At 39.4% G+C, this 23,031-nt stretch overlaps 1 protein-coding gene across 1 annotated transcript in view; it reads right to left on the reverse strand.

The window, feature by feature from the left end:
- LOC139738265 (uncharacterized) overlaps positions 1–22,802 on the reverse strand; it is a 146,686-nt gene extending 123,884 nt beyond the window's left edge. Inside the window, exon 1 of the mRNA XM_071648914.1 lies at positions 22,440–22,802. The gene's annotated coding sequence lies outside the window, so the exon portion shown is untranslated. The remainder of the gene's footprint in view (positions 1–22,439) is intronic.
- Between the last annotated feature and the right edge of the window lie 229 nt (positions 22,803–23,031).

Below are 23,031 nucleotides of genomic sequence, written 5' to 3' on the forward strand. Positions count from 1 at the left end.
TATACAGTTGGACATCGGTTCGCGTGTCGAAGTAGTTGTATGCTTTGTTTTGTTTTGTTTTGTTTTGTTTTGTTTTGTTTTGTTGAAGTGCGGAATTATATGATTAGTACACAGTGAATGGTGTGTACGTAGGGCAAGGCCGAATATCTGGCGTTGTAGAATTTTCCGTGATTGATGTACTCTTCGGAGCTGAAGTGTGTAAGGAACCCAATTCTTCCTTGTGTATTATGTGGCGACTAGTTATCATTTTTTTTTTCCTACATGCAGTGAAGTGTTGCTCCAGGTCCGCCACGCATAATACATCTTGGACAGACACCGGAAGCCTTACCCACGAAGGGACAGCTGGCATGACGAAACAAGACACGAAAAACTTCGTTTCATCCACTTTCCCCCAAAACAACAACAACAACCCCTCCTCCACCCACCCCCCCCCCCCCACCCCCATCCTTCTATTCAATACTGTCTGGATACATTTGCACTCTGGCAAATCTCATTAAGAAATCACAGAGTAACAAAACAGGGGAATTAGATAGTGAAATCAAATACTTTAAAAAAAGTGCACTTTTTTGCAACAACAACGAGGAAGCATGTGAATTATAAATGTTTCAAAGCACGGCATTGGGACAGGCCCTAAAATCAAAGCAGATTGCGATCGATTACCTACTCCGTGTCTTGAGACTTTCCAATCCAGTGACGTATTTACACGGCAATGACCCCATCCGTATTATTAATTCCGCTATACCCACCCTCCGACTCATCCGTGTCCTGTCTTTAATAGTTACTGGAATATCCACGCGGTGATGACACCGAGTCTAGGGCAATTAACCCTAGGCAATTACCCTTGACCTTTCCCATGTCCCTAATCCTAATCCTAATCTTGAATCTAATCCTAACCGTCACCCTATAGCTCTAACCCTAACCCTAACTCTAACCTTAATCCTAACTCTAACCCTAATCTTTTCTCTAACCCTGGCCCAATCTTTTCTCTAACCTTAACACTAATCAGTATTCAGCAAGTTGTAGGGTGTAATTGCCCTGATACGGATAATACCAACTTTAATTGCTCAGCGTTTTCGATATCTCCAACAGGTTCATTTATTTTCATTTTCTTTTAGTAGCTTCAATTCCTGGAGTCTGCGCAAACGGTGTCATTTCCCGAAAAGCTTTGAACAAATTCATAGTGGGGGGGGGGGGGATGCAATCATTACAGCGAGAATAACAAATTATATTATTTCGTTTGAAAGAGAACTATGGAACTGTTTCAGAAAACTCCTAATTATTCTAGATTTGGGGATTTGTCAGAAATCAAAATTGTATTTACCACTGGCACACCCCAGTGGTCATAGTGGTTGTGATATATTTTTTTCCTATTCTTTTACTTCACCTCTATTCGTTTCTTTAGAACTGTATTTCTCTAATTGTGATGGACTGTGTCACCATATTGCAAGTCTATCTGTCTGTCTGTCTGTCTGTCAGCCTGTTTGTCTGTCTGTCTGTCTGTCTCACTCTGATTACAGATATGTGTGTTTTCCCCTTCATTCCGTCTCTCTTTCTCTAGTTCTTGCAGTAACGTTCTCAACTCTGTCCATTAAGAAATTTATTTATCATAAAATGTACACACATTTCTCTCTCTCTCTCTCTCTCTCACACACACACACACACGCACACGCACACACACACACCTATGGACTGGAGATTACTGTGGCACACAGGAGGTAAAAGCGGCTTATGCGTTTCCCTTATATCAGTTCTGGTTAGTTGATCGATTCATATTATACTCATTGTCTTTGTAACTGTACCCATCAAAACAGCATTATGCGTAACACAATGAGTGTTCTCAATTTTCTTACAATAACAGTTGTCCATAAGCTGCAGTGGAAAAGAAAACAACCCATTTATCTAATGAATCAACTTTCGTTATTGTCGTTCCAATCGTTAATGGACATGTTGATAATGTCCCCACTGCGTTATGACGTGGAATCCTATTGTTCAGTGACATTTTATCTCTTCTTTTCTCGTTTCAGATGAATTAAGCTCACAATTATCAATTTCTCCTCGAAGGGTTTATCTTCTATAGATATGAACCTGGCATTATTCAAGGGACTCCCAAATATAGATTAATTTGTATAATACTGCTCAAACACAAGGCCGTCTGAATCAAGCATGAAAAAATGGTTTCCCTTTCTTTCATTAATTTACAATGTCATACGCGCATCTTTGTTGCTTTAGAATATACCTTGAGTAGCATGGCTTTTGATTTTGTTTTAATATTTTAAAAGGTAACTCGAAGTTACCCCATGGTAATGTTCTAATCAGACGCCAGACCCAGGGTAGCCTTCCCCATGTGAGTTCGTTATCCGGTGAGCATTGATGTGAATCATATTACCCATTATAAGCTAGATATTACAGCTGGGTAAACGAGAAAAAGTAAAATTGTGTGAAACACGTATGCCGGTGGACATGACCTCTTGAACACAGCACAATGTGTTCTCTTCTATCAGCGTTTTCCGATCTTTTTCATATGAGATTGGAAATTATAAATCATCGAAGAAAAAAGAAACAGTGTCGGTGTGATTGATGCTAGTATGGGGGGGGGGGGCGTCCCACAAGACCGACGCCTCCGCGAGTCATACAGCCCACGAGTTCGACATTGGAAACAGGTCCACGAGTCATACAGCCCACGAGTTCGACATTGAAAACAGGTCCATATGAGTCATACAGGTCACGAGTCATAAAGCCCACGAGTTCGCCACTAGATATTAAAAAGGCAGCCCACCATTTCGACAGATACACCACGGGGCTTAATGTGTCGGTCTCGCGGGTCTTGTTTGCCTAGCGTCGAACTCATGGGCTTTATGACTCGTGAACCGTCTAACTCATGGGCTGTATGACAGATGGGCTGTATGACTCGTGAGTGTCGTTCTCGTGACGTCCACCCGGTTAACGGTCATATTTTTTCAGATTACAGGTAAAACAACGTTTTGTGTTTGCCCTTCTTAAAAATCAAGTTAAGTAAACACATGGATGTCTTTTACATGGTAATGGCTGTGCCACGGTAATTACGTAACAGCAGAGGAAAGCCAAATTCAACGCCGCTATTTCCGTACAACCAGATCCGCGGCCTGCCCAAAACGAGACTGCTTTGTACGACGAGATGCTTTTCAGGCTGCTTTTCGGACTCTTAAATCTGGCCATCTAGGACGAAGCGTCCAAACAAACACGCTTGATCCAACCTAGCTCAGAAAAAAAAAAACATTCAAGAAAAGAAGTTTACGTCGTGTGCTTCTTTGTATGATGGAGTCGCGTAAAGTCCGTGTGGACCAATTAAGGCAGGTCCCATTCGGCTAATGGCAGTTCCTGACGTTTGCAAAGCATCATGATAGATTCTAACATTTACTACCCTTTTCTCAGCGTAGGATACCCTCATTCATGTGGAAAGCCGATTTAACAATCATGTAAGCGGAAAAACGCGACAACTTTCATCATGATTGTTTTGTTTGTTTATTTGTTTGTTTTATATCAAAATATAATACTTCCGTTATTGAGCCCGAGTGGGTAAGATTAAAATGAAATTGGAACTTACATCAAAGAATCAACAACAATTCGCGCGGGGAATTTGAAACTATGCTTCTTAGTATGTTGATTTTCCATCAGCAATATTTATCTTCGGTCCCTTCCGTTTCATGATGTTTGTCTTTGTTTCGACTCGCACGGCACACATGGAAGTCACATTACATTCATGAAAACACTTTTTCTTAACAAGTCTGCGATAGCATTGTTACTTCAAAATCACAATGAATTTTATTTAAGATCTTCTTCTCAGGCTGGTAAAGAAATGAAATAAAAAGTTACTCTAGGGTCATCCCAAGAGAACGACACCCATGAGTCATGTGGCGAGTTCAACATTCGAAAAAAAAAAGTTCCTTTTAATTCATATAGCAAACTAGTGAAACAGAACATGAGCTCGACACTAGGGAAAAAGGTCCACGCATCCCAAGTAGGCAAAGAAGGCCCACGAATCAGACACTTGACAAAAAGGCCCCATAAATCTGACACTAGGTAAACAAGGTCTACCAGTTTAACACCAAGGAGAAAAAATGAAAACGAGACCGACATTATATCAGACATTAATTTAGGGTCTTGTGGACCTGTTTTTACTTAGAGAAGAACTCGTGGGCCTTGTCTGCCTATAATAGTGCGGGACTCATGGGCATTATTAGCTTAGTGACGAGCTCATGGGCTTTTTGTCTCGTGGGTGTCGAACTCGTCACGTGCCCATGATATTCTAAACACCATGAGGTTTTATGAACTTTAAAATCCACTGCAAAGACTCGGTTAGTTAGCTCCAATAGGGTTGAATCGTCATGCCCCCCTTTTTTTTTCTTGAATAGGTAACAATTCATGATTTTGGATCTTCTATGTAGTCATTCGGATATACGTCTATAGCTTTGCTTATAAAATTCTAGATCTGAAGTCTCTTCTTTCTAAATCCAGCCTAAGAAAACATCCAAAATTAAAAACAAACAAAGAAAAAAATACGTTGTGACTTTTGATTACTCTCAAGCTGCAAGTTCATGTTTTAAATCATTTGCATTACGTTTTTCGTATGTATCTATAATTTTCTATCTATTTATACTATATCTATCTATCTCCTTCTCTCTCTCTCTCCCTCTCTTTCTCTCTCTCTCTCTTTCTCTCTTACTCTATTTATCTCTGTCACTTATCGACCATCTTTGCCCGCTGTGAAATGTCATATTACATTATTTCCCACTATGTGGTTCCAGAATTGGGACTCGCACCATACATGTCAGACGTCAGCAATGCAAATGTTTTATTTGTGGTCATTCGACCGTGAGCATTTACTGTTGTTTTGTTTTCCAAATTTAGCACCGTGTTTCTCCTTTGCGTGGAATGCGACCAGGTTTGAAAAAAAGAGGAGGGGGGGGGGGGTGCCCGGCCCTACGCCACTCGACTAATTGTGCTCGCTCGCCATTTCTTCTCCTCAGTGAACAGAATAAAGACCCTACACAAATGAACAGGTAGATACAAACAGCTACATTGTTTTTGCAGACATTAATAGTTGGCATTGAAGAAACGCGAATACGCTAATACGCGAATACGCATACTAGGGACTACGTGTCAACATATTTTCACAAAGACTGTTGTCAAATACTCAGAAAAGTCAAGATAAAACATCTGAAAATGGTCGAGACCATCAATTCCTATTTTTTAATCTTTGCTATAATATAATGACAAAGGTATGCAAAAACCTGCCTTAACCACCCCCCGCAATCAGAAGGGTGGATTTTGTGCATGATTTCACCAAAACTTTGCTTCAAGCTTGCATTTTCCTCAAAATTTCGTCATGTTCGTTCTATCTAACGATGGACTTACTGCAAAAGTGCTTGAAGATGGCGCTCAAATCATTTTGCGATAAGGCTCCTCAATAATGTTCGTGCTACATCACAGAAACTGACTGTCAATTCTTTCACAAAAAAAAAAAAACATATCCGACATTAGATTCACCCTTTACTATTTAAAACGAATGGTAGGGAATCAAACAGTCACATCACCACACCTCTTTTTGGTTGCATATAGTTCAGGTCAAAGTAAGCACTCGCAAAAAGAATTAAGCACGTTCTATTGAGTCCCGGTCTCGGTGTTTTTGTGCGTCTGGTTTTAGCAGCGTGTCTTCACCATCATGTATAATTTGCGTTCTGCCTTCACTGGGCTGGAAAATTCGTCGGAGTGAGACAAGAAATTTGATTTCTATCTGGTAAGTCAATGGTGCCTGGTATTGGATCGCAATGGATTTTGGGAAGAATCACAATATTGTTTTAAGATGGCAGATAATGGCGTCTTACGTCTTTCGCACCTTGGTGACGCGATGAGATTTCACGCGTGGGTCAACAATTACAGCAAAATGCAAGCTATCAACTTGACCATCGAGCACAGTTTGGGAGATGATGGAGGGAAATAGTTTTGGAAAACAATATAACAGAAATCAGAGGTTATGTCCGTCAATTTCGATAGAAATGTGGAGATGATAAAATATTACGTCAAGAGGACTTGTTACCTTGCTCTTTCTACAGCGATGTAACAAGGTACCATTGGTTTGGAAGGGAAATATAATTTCGTGTTGGAGTTTCTGTTTTTCTTTTTACGTAAACCCGTTTATCCATTACTTCGAGAATAAAGATTTAAAGGGAATTATCCCGCTACACAGGCTCATGAACAATTGTCGTCTCATCTCAAATATTCTTGACTTCAATACCAGTCTGTTTATTTGTTCAAAATTCTTTTGTTATGGACAATTGGCAAGAAAACGTTTAGACTGTAGGCCTCCTTAACCAGCTTGCCATATTTTGATATGACAAAATCGGAGAGTCCCTAGATGTGTTGTTGAGAATGAGATCGTGAAAGAACTTTTTTTTTTTACATAAAACAATTGCTTAGAATATCTTAGTTCATGTCTGAGCCATATCTAACACAGGAAAATTAACTGTGTTTACCTACATCTGGTGGATGCTGTAGAAGAAAAAAAATAGTTGGCAATAATGTTTTTTTGCCTTGTATTCTTGAAAGTTCCTAGAAGAGTTCTAAGGGTTAACGTTTGGTATTCATAAGGTTCTTTAATCCGAAAATGAAATAAAGTTTGTTATTCAAAAGGTTGGTTGATGGGAAAATTGGAGAGCCCTGGAGGAACTCTCCGTATTAAAATTCCAAAGTTTCGATATAGTATATACGCGCTTCTCTATCATTTCGTATTTCGAAATAACGAACGTTATGACGTGCTTGGATAACGAATCTTCAGAATTTCGAACTCCATTTCATTGTCGGATCAACGAACCTTCGAAATAACGAAATCTATTTCATTTTAAGATGAGCGAACCTTCGGAATAGCCAACCATCGGAATAGAGCCAAAACGTTCGGATTAACGAACGTGTAGGTATACGGATACATACACATTCGGTTTAACAAACATATTTACCAATTCATTGTTTGAATGACGGAAATTCGAAATAACAAACCTTCATTCATTTTCAAACTAACGAACCTTCGGAATCATGAACCTGTTAATAGGGAAAATCAATCTCATTTCATATACGGACTAACGATCAACATTCGGGGAAAAATATAACCTTATCTAATTTTCGGCCTAACAAACCTTCGGAATAAAGAACCTTCGAAAAATTAACCTCACTTCATTCTTGAACTAACAAACCTCTGGAACAACGCACCTTCGGAAAAAATACCTTTATTTTATTTCCTGATGAACAAACCTTCAGAATAACGAACCTTCCGAAAAAATATATCACTTCATTTTTGGACTAACGACCTTCGAAACAACGACCCTTCAGCAAAGGTGTTTTGAACAGTAAGAAAAAAAAATATCTTACCAGCATTTTGTTTTTCTTTCTGTTTCTCTGTTTATCTCGAAGTCTTTGTATGTTTCTCTTCCTTAACCCTTCCCCCGTCCACTCTCCCTATGTTTTCTTTGCTACAGACTGCCCCACCTCGCCCTCAAATGGAAAAACACAGACAATTAGATATATCGCTTTGCTCCTCCTCGACTTGTTTTTTTGTAATCTCCTTATCTGCGTTGAAAAGACTTGTGAAACTCGTTTTCTTTCATTCTCTTGCTATTTTAGTCTGTTTCTTCTCAGCCATGTCAGCGAGTGGTGTCAACTCCAATAGACACTTAATTTCCAGGCACTTGTGATGGGGATTGGATCAAAGGTAACATCAAAACTGAAGACGAAAGGAAGAATGTGGAATCAATGCCATGGAGAGCATCCATCTGAAAATGTATGCATATTCATTTTATACATATCATGTACATATCTATCATAATAGGGGTTTGACTGCAAAACGTCTTAACTCTAATTTTGTCAATTTCAGATACATGTATTTGCGACTAAACGTGCTAAAAGTATAGGTCGACAAATTATGGATATTTTTCATTACATGAATAATATTCTTGTTACGTAAAAAAAAGTAGGCATCGTCAAGGTACGGTTTTTATTTTGCTGGTGAGGAACTTATTGTAAAATTCTTCATAAAAAAAAAATATGGCGGATAACCCATATCGTGATCAAACTCATCCCATATAAATATCAAAACTTCAGTGATTTTCGCATCGCATAGGTGGGCGAAAGAATCGCTAGAGCTCGAATAGCAGACAGGAGCTGACTACACATATCAATCAATATTAAACGTTTTTAGTGAAAACGTTACAAGCTACTGCAAGTGAACACTTGAAAGGGTGCTATCTTCAAGTGGCATCTGCGAGTGAAGTTGACAGCAATATTGAAGACGGTTATAATCAGATCCGCTACTGCTCCCTTTTTTGATAATTTGTCTGTCTGTCTGTCTCTCTCTCTCTCTCTCTTCTTTTAAGGAGTCACACGTCACTCACGTGTGTCTTACACAACATCCCACTTTTTAGCCGAAATTAAAAAGGGTCTGATACAAGATTTTATCAGTAGACGCTGACTTATGACTCTTCTTTCGTCGATTTCGTCGATTTCAAACAATTTCAAGTTCTTCCAAATCAGTGCAAATACAACACTACCTGTATGATGCAATGCGTCGTTTGCAATTTCACAGTACATTTGACGGAGTTGCAGTTGATTCTTTTAGACCGAGGACTCTTGTAATCTTAATTAATTTTGAAAGTCTCATCTACGAAAATGGCTGCACGTTACATACGAACGAAGAATGTATTATATTGTGTAAGAATCATCTTTGGATTCTGTCAATGGACATTGCAGAAGAAAACATAAGTTTGTTTGTTTGTTTGTTTGTTTGTTTGTTTGTTTGCTTGCTTGCTTGTCTTTTTATTTGTTTGTTTGTTGGTTGGTTGGTTCGTTGGTTGATTGGTTGGTTGGTTGGTTGATAGGTTTTTGGCAAGCAATTACAGAGAAACACCGACTGCCGGTATCAGGTATGAATAATTTGTACTATTAAGCTGTTGATCCCTAAGCGTTCAATAATGGAAAAAAACTTCCACAGTTAATAGATTCAGCAGACGGTTTAGTAATCCTAGGATTAGATGATGGATTACCTGAGTAGACATGCATGTGCATCCCTAATTTTGTTACCAGGAAAAGCATAGGGGTGTATGCATGTAAGCAAAAGAACAAAATAATTCATAACTCTCGCACTAACCGGTAGACGACGTTGTAATAATCCCAGTATTATCTGGAGAAAGAGCAGACAATTTTTCCTTTTTATGCTGTCATCAGTCAAGAAAAGAACTACACTTTAAAAAGTAATGTACCAATAAAAGTGATTAAGGTGGATATCCGAATTGTGAAACAAAACAAACAAATGAAATCAAGAACATAAGATGTGATTTTGGAAGGGGAAAGGAGAGAGGGGATACGCGGAATAAGGTAGGAAAATGGACGAAGATGTTTTCTCCGAATCTTGATAAAGGTGTGAGGTGATTTGGTGAGGTAAGGGAATCGGGTCCGCTCATTTGTTGGTTTAACCTCCCTGTTTGATGTCTCGCAAACACAGGCTTAAAGCGGAGCAAAGGAAGGACCAAACGGTTTGGGCAAAGCGTGACGTCAGGTAAGTATATTTGTTCGCCGCAAGGAAAACGGAGGGGTGCTTATCCTTTGCTCTCCATTCGGCATATCCCAGGACATCCAAAGGTATTTAGCACTTTAAGTGGCGCCGGAAGCTTTGGACGCATGTGTTGTAAATATGCAAGCAACGAAAAGCCTCTGGTCACCTGCTTTTCCTACCTAATATCCCTTTTTCTAGAATCCTGAATCTTCTCTGCAACAAGTCATTATGGAGACGGAAGTTCATTCAATGTAAATTGACCTTCAAAAACCTCTACCAAGCTCAAGGTTTGACCATCGGTGCATTTTTTTTTTTTACCCAATCGACGGTTCCTCCCGCTATAGCTTTCCTCGCTATAAATCAAGAAAGCTGTGATGATGCCAATTGTCGATAGACAGGGTGACTGTAGAGTAACCTGTCATTCCACTGCATATCACAACGAACTGCTGGTGAGATGCATTGTTTAACCTGAATGGTTGTATATCAAAAGTTAGACATACATTTACACCAGCTAGAGGAGTGTGTGTGTGTGTGTGTGTGTGGGAGGGGGAAGAGTGTGAGTGGGGTAGAGATCACTTGAAGTTCATTAACCAGACACAACAATACATATGTACTACTCACAGACAAAACGCATACACGGTTGCGCATGTTCTAGTAGCTATAATGTAAGCGTTTGCTTGAAAACGAAGAGAAATAAATGAGCATTATAGTATTGTTTTGTATTTTGTCCTGACACTCGTTTCTGCTACATGTACAACGTGTCAAACGCATGTTCTTCGATGTACCGAAGGTCAAGTGAAGAGAATGCAGCAAGACTGAGTAACAACGGTTTGTGGGAGCCTCACATGCGTTTTTGTCATGTTTGAGGGGGTTGCTGGATGGCAACTGATTCTGCTCGCTTATTTGCTTGTCTTCGAGACCAATGCCATCTTCTATCACGTGATTAATCTTCATTACGCTGAGAAAAAGCTCAGGGTAGAGGAGTTAGCGACACCAATGAAACACATACATGCATACCTGCTGAGCGTCACTCTCTGCTTCGTACAGAAACATGGTGATTTTTTTTTTGGGGGGGGGGGGGATATATGTCTTGCAAGGTATAGGAAAACGGTAATTCCTCAACGCGGATACCTTATCTAGTTTACCGGTGAAACCCGCTGAAATCGGAAACACAGCCCTTGGCGTTTTCATCCCTCCGATGCCGCGAGCTTTGGCGGAATTTACGAACATCATCCCCTTCTGGTTGGCGTTAGGTTGCGAGAAGCCAGACCAATTGCCTCTCGGCATTTCAGGAGTACCTAATCGCCCACCTTCAAGGTCTTTGGGCCAATCTTGATACCACCCCCATGCCCTCATTTGATATAGAGAACTTGACGCCCTTGGAAGAGCTTACGCGTGGGTCAAGTGACATCTCAATAGTCCCGGAAATGCTTGTTAGGTTCTCCCCCGCATATACAAGCCTAAGGACTAATGCTTTCTACGTGTGGGAGGATGCATTGTCGGAAAATCGAGAACGGCCATCCCGTTCTGCTAGTCTTCCTCGTTACTTACACTGTCTGTTTATAGTACTGTGATACGGCGAGGAAGCGTTCGCAACTCAAAGTTGATCGGACGTAGATTGTGACCGCCTCGCGGCCCTTGCCGCAGGAACAGAGAACACAAAGCAACAATGCCAGATAAAAGTGGCGAGCTAGTGTCCAGCCCCTGTACCGGATACAACTCGAAAAAGTTCAATATCCCGTCCAAAACGCTTGTACTGACGTTCTGGAAGAAGTGGAAAACAATCTCATTCTCTGAAAACAACAACAACAACAACAACAACAACAACAACAACAACAACAACAACTGTATTCCCGAGGGCTCCCATATTGTCCCATTTGCTTTTCATTATACTCATGCGCTTTCACGGAAAGGAAGGCTTCCTATTTTTCCTGCAGAACTATCAATAATGACAAGTGACAAGGATTATCAAGTGGCGATAAGAAGGTAGCTATGTTCCAAATGCAGACCAAGGCCACCATAAACTTATACCCAGAAGAGGAAAGTCAGTAGAGCTGCCAAGACGTCCGCTTCTCACCGGCAAAGACCCGGATGTTTTACAATAAATATTATCTTGTAGAATCACTCCGCAGGTTGTACGGTTTCTTTTTGAAGGAGTTCTCGTGCTACGTTAACTGTGTCTAAAGGATGGCTGCAAGACGTCAGTTAACAATCAAGACATCTGTTTCCAAGTTATGATTTAAGTTCAGATTCAGGACCTGCCACCAGAACCCCTCCTCCCTCCTTGTTGTCTTTCCTCTCTGTCCAATACCGGTCGGTGACCTGAGCTTACATGCATTAATAAAGTAGCTCATTCTTTCCTACCGTGCAGACCCCCAAACGACACCGCTAAATCATTCTAGTAAAAACTGCCTCAGTTTATTACCAGTGCAGGTGGCTGTGTCGGCAGTTGAAGTACCTGAAGACAGGGGACCTTGACTCTTTCACCCCAAATAAAAGAGCAAGAGGAACATGGCACAATATCACCAGCAGAAGAAGCCGAGACCACCTAATTTTTGGACTTTCACTCTCTGGGGGAGTAAATCCAATAGCGATGGCTGACCATCAGAGTCAAATGCGGCTACTCGTCCCAAAATTAATAGGGTAAATCCCAGTCGCCTTCCACCACAAATGGCACGGGCAGTTGACCACTTTATTCGTTTAGCTATTAGTAATCGTTATGAACTAGAAAATCGTGATAGATTTCTCTTTCTCCAACGTCTCTGAGATAGATGATTTGAGTCTGCATATTTTTTTTTCTTTCATCTGGTCTTTTATTCAGATTTACCAGGTATTTTCCACAATGGTGACTGGACGGATGAAAGGGTAATCTTTTAGTTGCATGCTATCACATTGACAACTTCTTTATCCCTCTCGCTTTATTTTCTTTTCCGTCATCTAATAATCTAATGTCGGAGAAACCTAACGTGTCAGGCACAAGTCTATCGGCCTTTCAGAACGTGTAAAAAAGGAGGGAGATGTTTCACATAGAATTCAAGTTTATCTTAACAGATATAATCAACTTAAAATCATGATATGCTATGTACATTCGATGGTATTCTATTAACCTCCCTGATAAAAACGAAAATTTTTGAGACTTTTTGACGCAGCCAGCAATATGCAAATTTTACTCAGAACAAGTGACAAAGAAATCTTATTGTAAAGTGTTAACAACAATGTAAAATAGATTTTTAAATGCTGACATAACTTAAGAGGAAAACCAGTTGTATACCATGATTTTAAGTTAATCTAATTCGAGATTTCTGATCCCGTTTAAATGAGTAAGGTATTAAACTTTTTTATGTAAACTTCGAAATTTTATGCTGTTGTACATACAGATCATCTATAAAACACAACTGGGACAACAGATATACTAAAGATACTTCGTAACAAAAGTAACGAATGAAGGTACAAATCGATATTACTAATACAAGTTTTGATTTTTTTTTAACGCACAAGAAATGCAACTTAACAGCCTGAATTGCCTTAAGTATTACTCTTCGGGAAGAATCGAACTGTGGTCTATACACCCCCTGTATTGAGTAATAGAATTGTACCTGTTGCTGTACACTGGACTAACTTCCACCTTTTACAAGGTAAGATGTATGCTTATGCGTTCGATGAAGGAAGGTAAACAAATCCCCACAAAAAAAAAGTGTTTGGTACCTTATCTATAATGATTACTAAGGGGATCCTCTCTCTTTAAAGTGTGTTTTTTTTTCTTGTTGTTGTTGTCCAGAACGATGATACTTTATATATTTCCCAGTTATAGACTGCGGAGGGGTATATCTACGACATACAAAGAATAATAGATTATGAAAGAAAGAGGGGGTGGTTAGTAAGGGAAGGGTTAGATTTATGATGTTATTTTTCCGTCTCTGATGGCATATTACAACATATTATGAGAAATCATTATTCATGCCTGTTAAAAGAAGTTAAAAAAGATAAAATTATGATATAATCATGACTAAAGGCGTTGAGTACAAAATGGATGACATCTGTGGAATAACAAACAAACAGACAGAAAATGTAAAATTTACGTCAGCAACAGAATTGTTGCCCTCTTTTCTAAATTAACCGGGATTCTGTATGCCCGGCGCTCTTAGCTACGCCTAGGGTCAGAAATTAAGGCAAGACAAACGGCTGACGAATTACTTGCGACAAGCAATAATGTAGCAGACAGCCGCGCCATTGTTACATACCTGCTCGAAAGAATTCTTAAAGGAGACCTCCGGGTGATTCTCAGATTTTTACATTTGTACAACTATAAATTAGTTATAATGAGGACAGAGTTTCAGAATTTGTGATAAATGGGATGAAGAATAAGAATATTTTCAAAAATAGAACAAATTGCAATGAACAAGGATGATGACATGGCAGAGTCACCATAAGAATGCATGAGTTGGGGCTCAAGGAAGCAGAACAAAAGAAGAAGGCATGCATAGATTATAGACAGGTGTACTCGCAAGCAAGCGGTATTGCTATGGAATTACACTGCTATCACTTCTGAAGTATGTGAAACTTCTATGTCATCCTTGTTCAGTGTAATTTGTTGAAGGTTTTTCAAAGTATTGTTTCTCTGCTCAAGAACCACAGTAAATTCCTCAAATCTATCCAGGGAGTTGTCGATTTATGTACTACATGATGTGAAATTATGAAAATCGTCTGGAATGTCCCTGTAAGTCTTATCAACCGGGAAAGATAGACAAACCATTCGCCGACTGCTAAACACCTTCTTCTTTAAGGGATATTTAAGTAGCTTGTTTTCTTTGCCTGATATACTGATATGTTTTCTTCTTCTTTTTCTTCTCCTTCTCCTTCTTCTTCTTCTCCTTCTTCTTCTCCTTCTAGAGGATATCCGTTTCCGTAGAGAAACGCCACTGTTCGTTGGGATTTTGCCTTTATTTTTATTTTGCACCCTGTTGTTTAGTTTAGGTACTCAGATAGGTCCTTATAGTATCGCTGTTGTTGTTGTATTTTAGGGGGAGAGGGTATTAAAGATGTGGTATGTGCACGATGTTTTGAATTTACATGGCCCTATGCAATGCATATAGCTTTTCAAGGGCCGTCCTTTCTAGCAATGCAGAGATTAAACATTCGGTGCTAATAATATGAAGCTTTCTTAGAAAAAGCACAAAGTAAGACGAGTATTTGTCTTTCGTTTATTCCTTCCAAACGTATGAAACTTACATTGGCCCTCCGAATGATACTTAACTCTTTATGTGCCATGGTGGAAACCCCCTGTGTGCCACGTTATTCTGAGACAGGATGGTAGTCATGCTTTGAGAAAGAATTCTGTTTTTCCAATTTGTATAACTTCTACAAATGTCTGTTAAGATGGGCATAATAGCAGGCAAAGTTAAAGAGGAATGCCAAGCTTTGTTTTAATATAAATTGTATGACGAATTCATTTTCAATTTTTCTTTACTGTAAAGGCATGACTTTTGCACATAAAACCGTGACAAAAACTTAGAATGTACGAGCATATCCAGTTGGGAACACCGCTTGATAGTCAATAACCACATCGAGTGCAAGCCGTATATGATAGGAACAAAAGCACGAGAAACGCTTTCATTGTGCCGCGGGATTCGCAGTGATTAGTGATTTATCGCTCGGTTTTGGCGGCTTTGTTTGTTGAGCAGAATATGCGAAGTTGGCACGCCGTCGACTGAGTCGGACGTGCGAACGTGGCACATAAAGAGTTAAGGGGTCATGCTACCAGTTTGCAGGGTTGTGATTTGGCTCAGTCGGTAAGCCTATAGCACGATTGCATCCAATCCAAACGAGCCGGTTTCTGACCCATGTTGAGTGTAATTATACCATCCCTCCTGTAGGAGGCAAACTGCTCTGTACCGTCGCTTTGATAGGAATGGTGATCCTGTATGAGGGACTCACGGCTCACGAACGTTAAAGAACCCGTTTCACTTTGTGTGTGTGTGTGTGTGTGTGTGTGTGTGTGTGTGTGTATAATAACAATATGATGCACCTTATTACCCACACGAGAAAAGAGGCAAATAATACCGAACCCTCGTGGTTTGCCTGAAGTGACTAGCAGTAGTCGGCTATAAGAGTGTTGGCCTGGCACATTGTGCCACGTGAGAAGACCAGTTGTCGTCTGTGTACACCAGTTTGGACATATGCATTCTAGGCAAAGAATCATATCGATATTCAACTGAAGATACTAATAATGATATGAATCCTCCCATTCATTCTAGAGTATTGCACAATGCGCTTGGTTGATACGGTTTGTTGAATATTACTAGCCATCTGGGGCAAATCACGAGGGGTCGGCATCATTCGCCCGTTTTCTTGCGTCGGTGGGTAGGGGGACCACTTCACAAGGTTAGCACCCTGCTCTTGCAATGAATGAATGCAGTGGGATTTTTTTTTTTTTTTTTGCGTGTGCGAATCGTGGCTAATTCACACATGAGACCCCCGTTTAATGTCGTATCCGAGTGAACGTGTTGAGAACGGAATGCTTGCACACTGCATTGTTCAGTGAGACTCGGGAATCGAACCTATAGTACCCTTGGATCTGTATAGGCAGACGCGTTACCGACTGATACAAACCACTCGCTATTTGAATCCTAGAAACCTACGTTTAAAGAAGGCCATACCACCGTTTTGATCACTACGGAAGATTGCCAACAGCCTTGACACCAGCGGAAGTGCAACTGTCTGCAAAGTTCTCATCCGTAGCATTATGGTATGCCTGTTTGTCATGAATGAGTGCCTCACCAACCAACGTAGACCAACTCGATTCCATTCAGTAGAAAACTCTCCGTGCCACTGGTGTTAACCAGGCAACTGCCTCTCGGGAAGTGGCCATCACTGTAGCCTCCAATACAGAATGGAGGCCGTGTTGCTGTCACAGTGCTTTTCAAAATACACCCCAGGCACTGTCCTAGAGATCATGCAAGCATTACTATACCAGGTTCAAACACATACAAATAGACTCGGGCCAGCTTTTCCATGTCCAATCATGCCGTGGCTATTCCTCAGGGTAAAATATAACAGAGGACAGACCCTTCCTCCAGCCAGCAATCAGCATACCGGAATGCCTTCTCAGCTGACATCATCATTGGAGAAATCAAGAACGACGGTCTCCAATTTGGCAAACAGTGAGCCAAAAAAACATATAATAATGTCACTTGATGGGTGACATCGCATAAGGTACAGTCTGTCTTCAAAGGATTGGCAGGTTTTCTGTATGTTGCATGTACTAAGTGCAGAAGGGTGATGGGCCCTCCTCGAGATGTAGTCGGATGACTCACTGTGTTCTATGTTCCACATTGTGTTCGACATTTGCTCTGCGACGGTTGCTCCGATGTCATTTTCTCCATGGACTTCAGGCTAGGGTAGGGTTTTGATAGGGTTTTATTGTTGTGATTTAGGTTTTTTTCTGTTTGTTTTGATGTGAGGATTAGGATAATGTTATGGTTATGTTTGTGGGTAGAACTTATAATTGGCTTGGAGTGCTGATATTACATGGGAGCAATTGGTGCGGGAGTAAATGTCATGGAACCAGGTAAATCACCATGTATACCTAAAGCACTTGTGATGTATTAGCTGGCTGGACATGATCCTTAAATTACCCAAGAACAGTAGAGTAAAACTGGTTCTGATCCTTCTCTCTCTCTCTCTCTCTCTCTTTCTCTCTCTTTCTCTCTCTCTCTCTCTCTCTCTCTCTCTGTCTCTGTCTCTGTCTCTGGTTAGACTGTTTTTCAAATAGGATTCCAGTCATCATTGCTGCTTACGTCTTCAAGCAGCATACTTTTCTGGATGTTACCTTTCTAATCAGCAGCGAACCATTTCAATAGCCTAATCTAATCCTCTCCTATGTAGAGACACCTGAAATAGCTTTTGTCTGCTTTCTAAGAGTACACACCACACACACACACACACACACACACACACACACAAACAAGCAACAAACAAACAAAAAAAAAACAAATAAAGAATGCTATCAGTGAAGTACGATGCAAACGTTAGATTTTTATTCGGTAAAGCATGATGTAAGGCAGATAGAAGCGTTCCTTTTTTATTAGACTTGGTTCGGTCGTTCACACCTTAGAAACCAAGATAACCGACGAGAGCTTAGAGCAAAGAAGGCAAAAAAAAAATGATAGATGGACAATGCCCAAGTTCTCGCGTCCTTTTCTGCTTTCCTTCTATATTCACTTTCCTTCTGGCTGTGTTTCCACGAGGTGCTAATGAGGTGTTCTGGCACAGAACAGTTTAGTGTAATCAAGGTGTCCTAACTGATGAGCCAAGTTCGTATGCACACACAGACAGGCTTCAAATTAAAGGAGGCTTGTTAGAGCTTTCACAGTTCACAGACCTTTCACTAGTCACAATTCGGAAAAAAAAAACACGGTGGGCTATTGGAGTAATTTCCTTGGAGGAGGAAAGACACGAGCGTTACTTAAAGGTGCATTCCAGACGATTTTCATAATTTCACATCATGTAGTGCATAAATCAGCAGCTCCAGGTACAGACTTGTGGAATTTGTTGAGGCCCTTGAGCAGAGAAACCAATAATATGAAAATCTTTGACAAATTACACTGAGCAGTGATGATGACATAGGAGCCTCACATGCTTCAGAAATGTAGCAGTGTAATTCCATTTCAATGCCGCTTGCTTAACAAATTCACCTGTGAAGAATCTATACTTGCCTTCTGCCTTTGTTCTGCTTCCTTGAGTCCCAACTCACGCATTCTTATGGTGAGGCTGCCATGTCATCATCCTTGTTCATTGCAATTGGATATAAATTTCGAAAACATTATTATCCTCATCCAAGTCACTATAAATTCTGAAATTCTGTACTGAGTATAACTTATTTATAGTTGTTCAAATGTAAAAGCCTGAAAATCTTCCGGAGGTCCCTTTAAAGCTGTTGCTGTTTGTGTTGTATATTTTACTTTTTTAAAATCATTGTTAATGTGCTTTAAAGGGTATGGAATAAATTTCAATTTAGCGGCTGGTATCGAAGGAAGAACAATCACGCTTTCAACAACGAGACACGCCCTATACAAAGTAAAAATGGCAGCTCTATCTACTGAAAGAAACATATAAAAAAATTGCAGGAGAACATCTTTCAGGAGTAATTTAAAATCCTATCTGTTTAGCAGTGCATTTTGAAGACCAGTGTCTTTTGAAGACAGACTTTCATGTCTTTTTTTTTCTGCTTCTTCATCCTTCTTCTATTACTGTGATGTACTTGTATTTTCAATCTGTTTGCTTTGATGTACAATTGTAAAGCGCCTTGAGCATTTAATCAAAGTGGAGAACGGCGCTATAGAAATTGTATGTATTATTATTATTATAATTACTCCGCAAGCATTGCATTTCACTGGCTCCTTTCACACTATGTCGGCTTAGATCTGTAATGATATATCTATCATAATGATGTAATGGTATGATAAGTATGCATATATCCTTCACTGCTCACCAAGGACAAAACATGTGCATGATACAAACTACGCATTTCCCAATAGTATCATTTCCATGGTTACCGAGACAATCATCTTTTTTTTCAACAGTTTTTTGTTCTAAATATGGAATTAAGTTATTCTTGAACATAATCTTTGAAGACGTCATGACGATTTGTTTGTTCTTCTTCAGTCAGTTTCCTCGCTGATTACAGAAAAATATGGGAAATGAGTGCAATTTTCTACTTCTTCAAACAAGGAACGTAATATCCGTTTGAAGTGCTCATTGCAAGTCGTTTATTAAAAAAGTAAATGACATTTCAGTGTTTACTAACTTCTACTCGCTCCAACTACAATACCATGAACTAATAACATTGCCTGTTCTCCTCTCAACAACCGTGTACATGTTACGTAATCGTCCTAGCCCTAATAAATGTATACATTGAAGAGCGTATTATGCGCACTATAACATATGTATATATTTTTTGTATATGTATACTATTAATATGAATATACATATATACATTTACATATTGAGGAACTCATGTAGTGGGGGTTTCTGGGGGAACAGTTTGTTTCAAATATTAGTCCTCAATATCCTGACGTAGATTACGTAGTGAAGTGAACGCATTCTACGTGAACATTTGTGATAGTTCGAAACGAGGACATCTACCGTTATACAGTAACTAGACTGTACAAAAATATTCTTTTGAAAAACAACGAAAAATTGACGAAACACACAAAGACACCACACACACACACACACTTACACGAGGAAAAAACATAATGTTGGTTGGAGGGCATATATTCAACTGGTCATTGAGTTTAGCAGCTTGTGGTCTTTCTGTATTGTTGCTGTTGTCGTTGGTTTGTTATAGATATGACTGCGTCTAGAACGCGCGTGTACGAACGCGTGTGCAAGGAACAGGTGAGTATGTACATTGTACAAAAACCCAGGAAGGAACAAAGACGTGTGTGTTATCACAAGGTATTTAATTAGTTAGACAATATTGCACCTGCTCGTGGGACTAAAACAAGAATCAAGGACTTGGATAGATACTCTTTACGCTTTCTTTAATAACAATGACGTATTTATCTCTTTAGATAAATATTTATCTTTTAAATAATGTGTATGACACCAAGATTTGCCAGTGAATTGTTTATCAAGGCCCTCCAAAACGACACGATATCGTATATCAGGTCTGTATAAAGTCACCAATTTTTCGACTGTCTTGTACGTCAGCCGATTTTTTAAGGTACATTGATTGATAATTGGTATCATATTTTCATAAAATGTACATGATGATCTTGTTGTGTTGAATTTTAATCCTATGTCAGCCTGAGAAATACGCTTATATGTTTGACACAATTAGATTTTGTATCAAACAAAGGTTGTACCTTTTCAATGCAATATTGTACTTGACACGATTTTTATTTTATTTTCGTCTATTTTGAAAAGAGAACATATTCATTATTCTTTCGACAAGTTCGGTCGAGATGCAAATGAATTTACACAGTCGTTCGTTTCCTAAATGATTCTCAGTAATCAGAATAATTTCTTTTCTTTGTTCTGTCATTTCAAACACTCCGAGTAGTTCAAAAAAATAGGTACAAAAACTTAATAACAAAGTTCTTGTTTTTAGAATCATTTACTATCATGAAATAAGACATCTTTTTTATTCTGGATCGTGTACACTTAATATATCTTACACAAATGGTAGTCGATGCAACATTTTCTTTTGTAAATGAAAAGGATAGAAATGTAACATTTTAGATTTCGGTTGAAGATATCAGTTTCATGAGCTGTGCTATATCTAAGAATTCAATAAGATATTTGTGAGAATTGAGGTACTTGACATAACATGAATGACATACTCTACTCCTAAAAAGCCCATTATGGAAAGCATTATGTAAGCTTCAAGATCCATCTACTTTTGGAAAATCGTAAAGATTGTCTTCGCAATAACAAGTACTGAATCAACAACAACTGCTATACAGCACGTTTTTATATTTTCATAATAGGCACAGATTTCGATGTTTCTTATGCAGTTTTTGAAAGTCATATGAAATGATTACTGATATCTAACCTTCTTTAATACGGTATTACCCACCCACCCCCCCCCCCCCCAAAAAAAAGGATTAAGATATCATACTTTAACATAGTCAAAATATGGATGCATAAACTCTCAGCTCAGAGTACTGGGTATATAGCCTATCAGACATCGATGACTTAAAGGGGATGGCTAGTAACTGATCAGTGGGAATGCTGGGGGATGATTGTTCCAATCCTAGTGGAATTCATTTAAGAGTACATTCTAATATATCTGTTGTTGTGTGCAAATTATTTGCTTCAGAATGGTCTCATAATCAAGTAATGTGTAGTTTTATCGCCGCGTCACTGTACAGGCATGCTAACCTAGTAACATTAAACTGCACATTACTTGAATATGAGACCATTCTGAAGCAAATAATTTTCACACATCAATAGATACATAATGTACTCTTAATGAATCACACTAGGATTGGAACAGCATCCCCCAGCATTCCCGCTGATTCCCACTGATCAGTCACTAGCCATCCCCTTTAAGGGCTGTCATGGAAATTCAAAAGTTTATGAAAATTTCGGGGGAAAAATGGACACTCATTGGCAACATTCTTGTTTTTGACATGTCAAACTATCAAAGACACTTTGGAGTTTTTGTTTCTTTCTTTATCCCAAGATTTTGAAATGTGTTTATTCAAACTTTTACCTACCCGTTGGATAGAACCCAGAATGAAAAAAAAAAAAACTTAAATTGACACTGGGAAAATGAGTATACGAAACCTTTGAAAAACACTTCTTGCACTTCACCTCATGCATACAAACTGAGAATTTACATAGAAATAACGCACGCTTCCTACGAACACCCAAAACCTCAAAATAAGTTAGTGCAAGTGCGTAATTACTCAAACGGTGCGACATTATTCAGTTTCAAAAATCGTGTTCCTACATAATATATCACTTATAAAAACGTATCGTTCTTGTTCGCAGAGAAAAGTAAAAACACTTTGAGGAAGGATCCAGGCTGCAAGCACGGACATACAACGAGAGAAAGTGAAATAGTTCCCGAAGGAAATCAGCAGCCGAGAACATGTGGAAGAAAAAAAAAGGTTCGTCTAGAAGTTTTTTCTTGTAGCAAAAGTCAGGCGCGAGCGCGAAATTATTGTGAGTTTTGAACAAAATCATTTTATCGCGCAAAAGGACTATATCTGCAGAGACAAATGCATGTAAATGATATTGTCATATTTCTAATATTGTTGCGTTCACACTGTCATATTCAAATGATAGGCAGGTATATAAAAATACATGGATGATGAGACTATGAATTTCATTGAAAAGATGGTAGACTTACCCTGCCACTGGCTCACCAAAAATCCAGACAAGAAAACCGGAAGTTTTCTCTCTGTAAGTCCGAACTTTGCGATCAGCCTCTCCTCTTTCCCTTCAAACGATAGTCACCATAGACGGATGCAGTGGTATTTTTCCTTCTGCAACACGCACTAAAAATATGATAAACTCATTAAAGTCAAGACGAAAAACCCCGACCAACGGTCTTCCTTTACGTGAGAGCTCGGATCCGTATAGATGTGTTCTTTTCTCCCAACTCGTGACTTGAGGTTAGACGGCTGCTTACTTCTGCATTGCCCGGCAAAGTCCGTCGGCGCTGGTGTTTCGCGCAAGTGTTTGAATGGTAGGCAAGAGTGTGGTCGTTTTTATACGAGCTCTCCAGGTTTTAACACCGTCGCGTGGAAGATAACTCAACGCACAACAAAAGCCAATACAATAGAATGGGATCATGATGCGTAGACGGACCAGAGAGAATGGATGAGAAAGAAACAGAGTATCTCACAGAGACAGAGAGAGAGAGAAAAAAAAAAGCAGTAAATTGGCAACTGGTATTGCTGGCGTTGAGGGCGTCATGCACTTTAGGTTACTTTCAGTTA

The sequence above is a fragment of the Diadema antillarum genome, unplaced genomic scaffold, assembly GCF_040938485.1.
Source record: "Diadema antillarum isolate AM-2024a unplaced genomic scaffold, OU_Dant_1.0 seq00000732_RagTag, whole genome shotgun sequence".
Lineage (NCBI taxonomy): Eukaryota > Metazoa > Echinodermata > Echinoidea > Diadematoida > Diadematidae > Diadema > Diadema antillarum.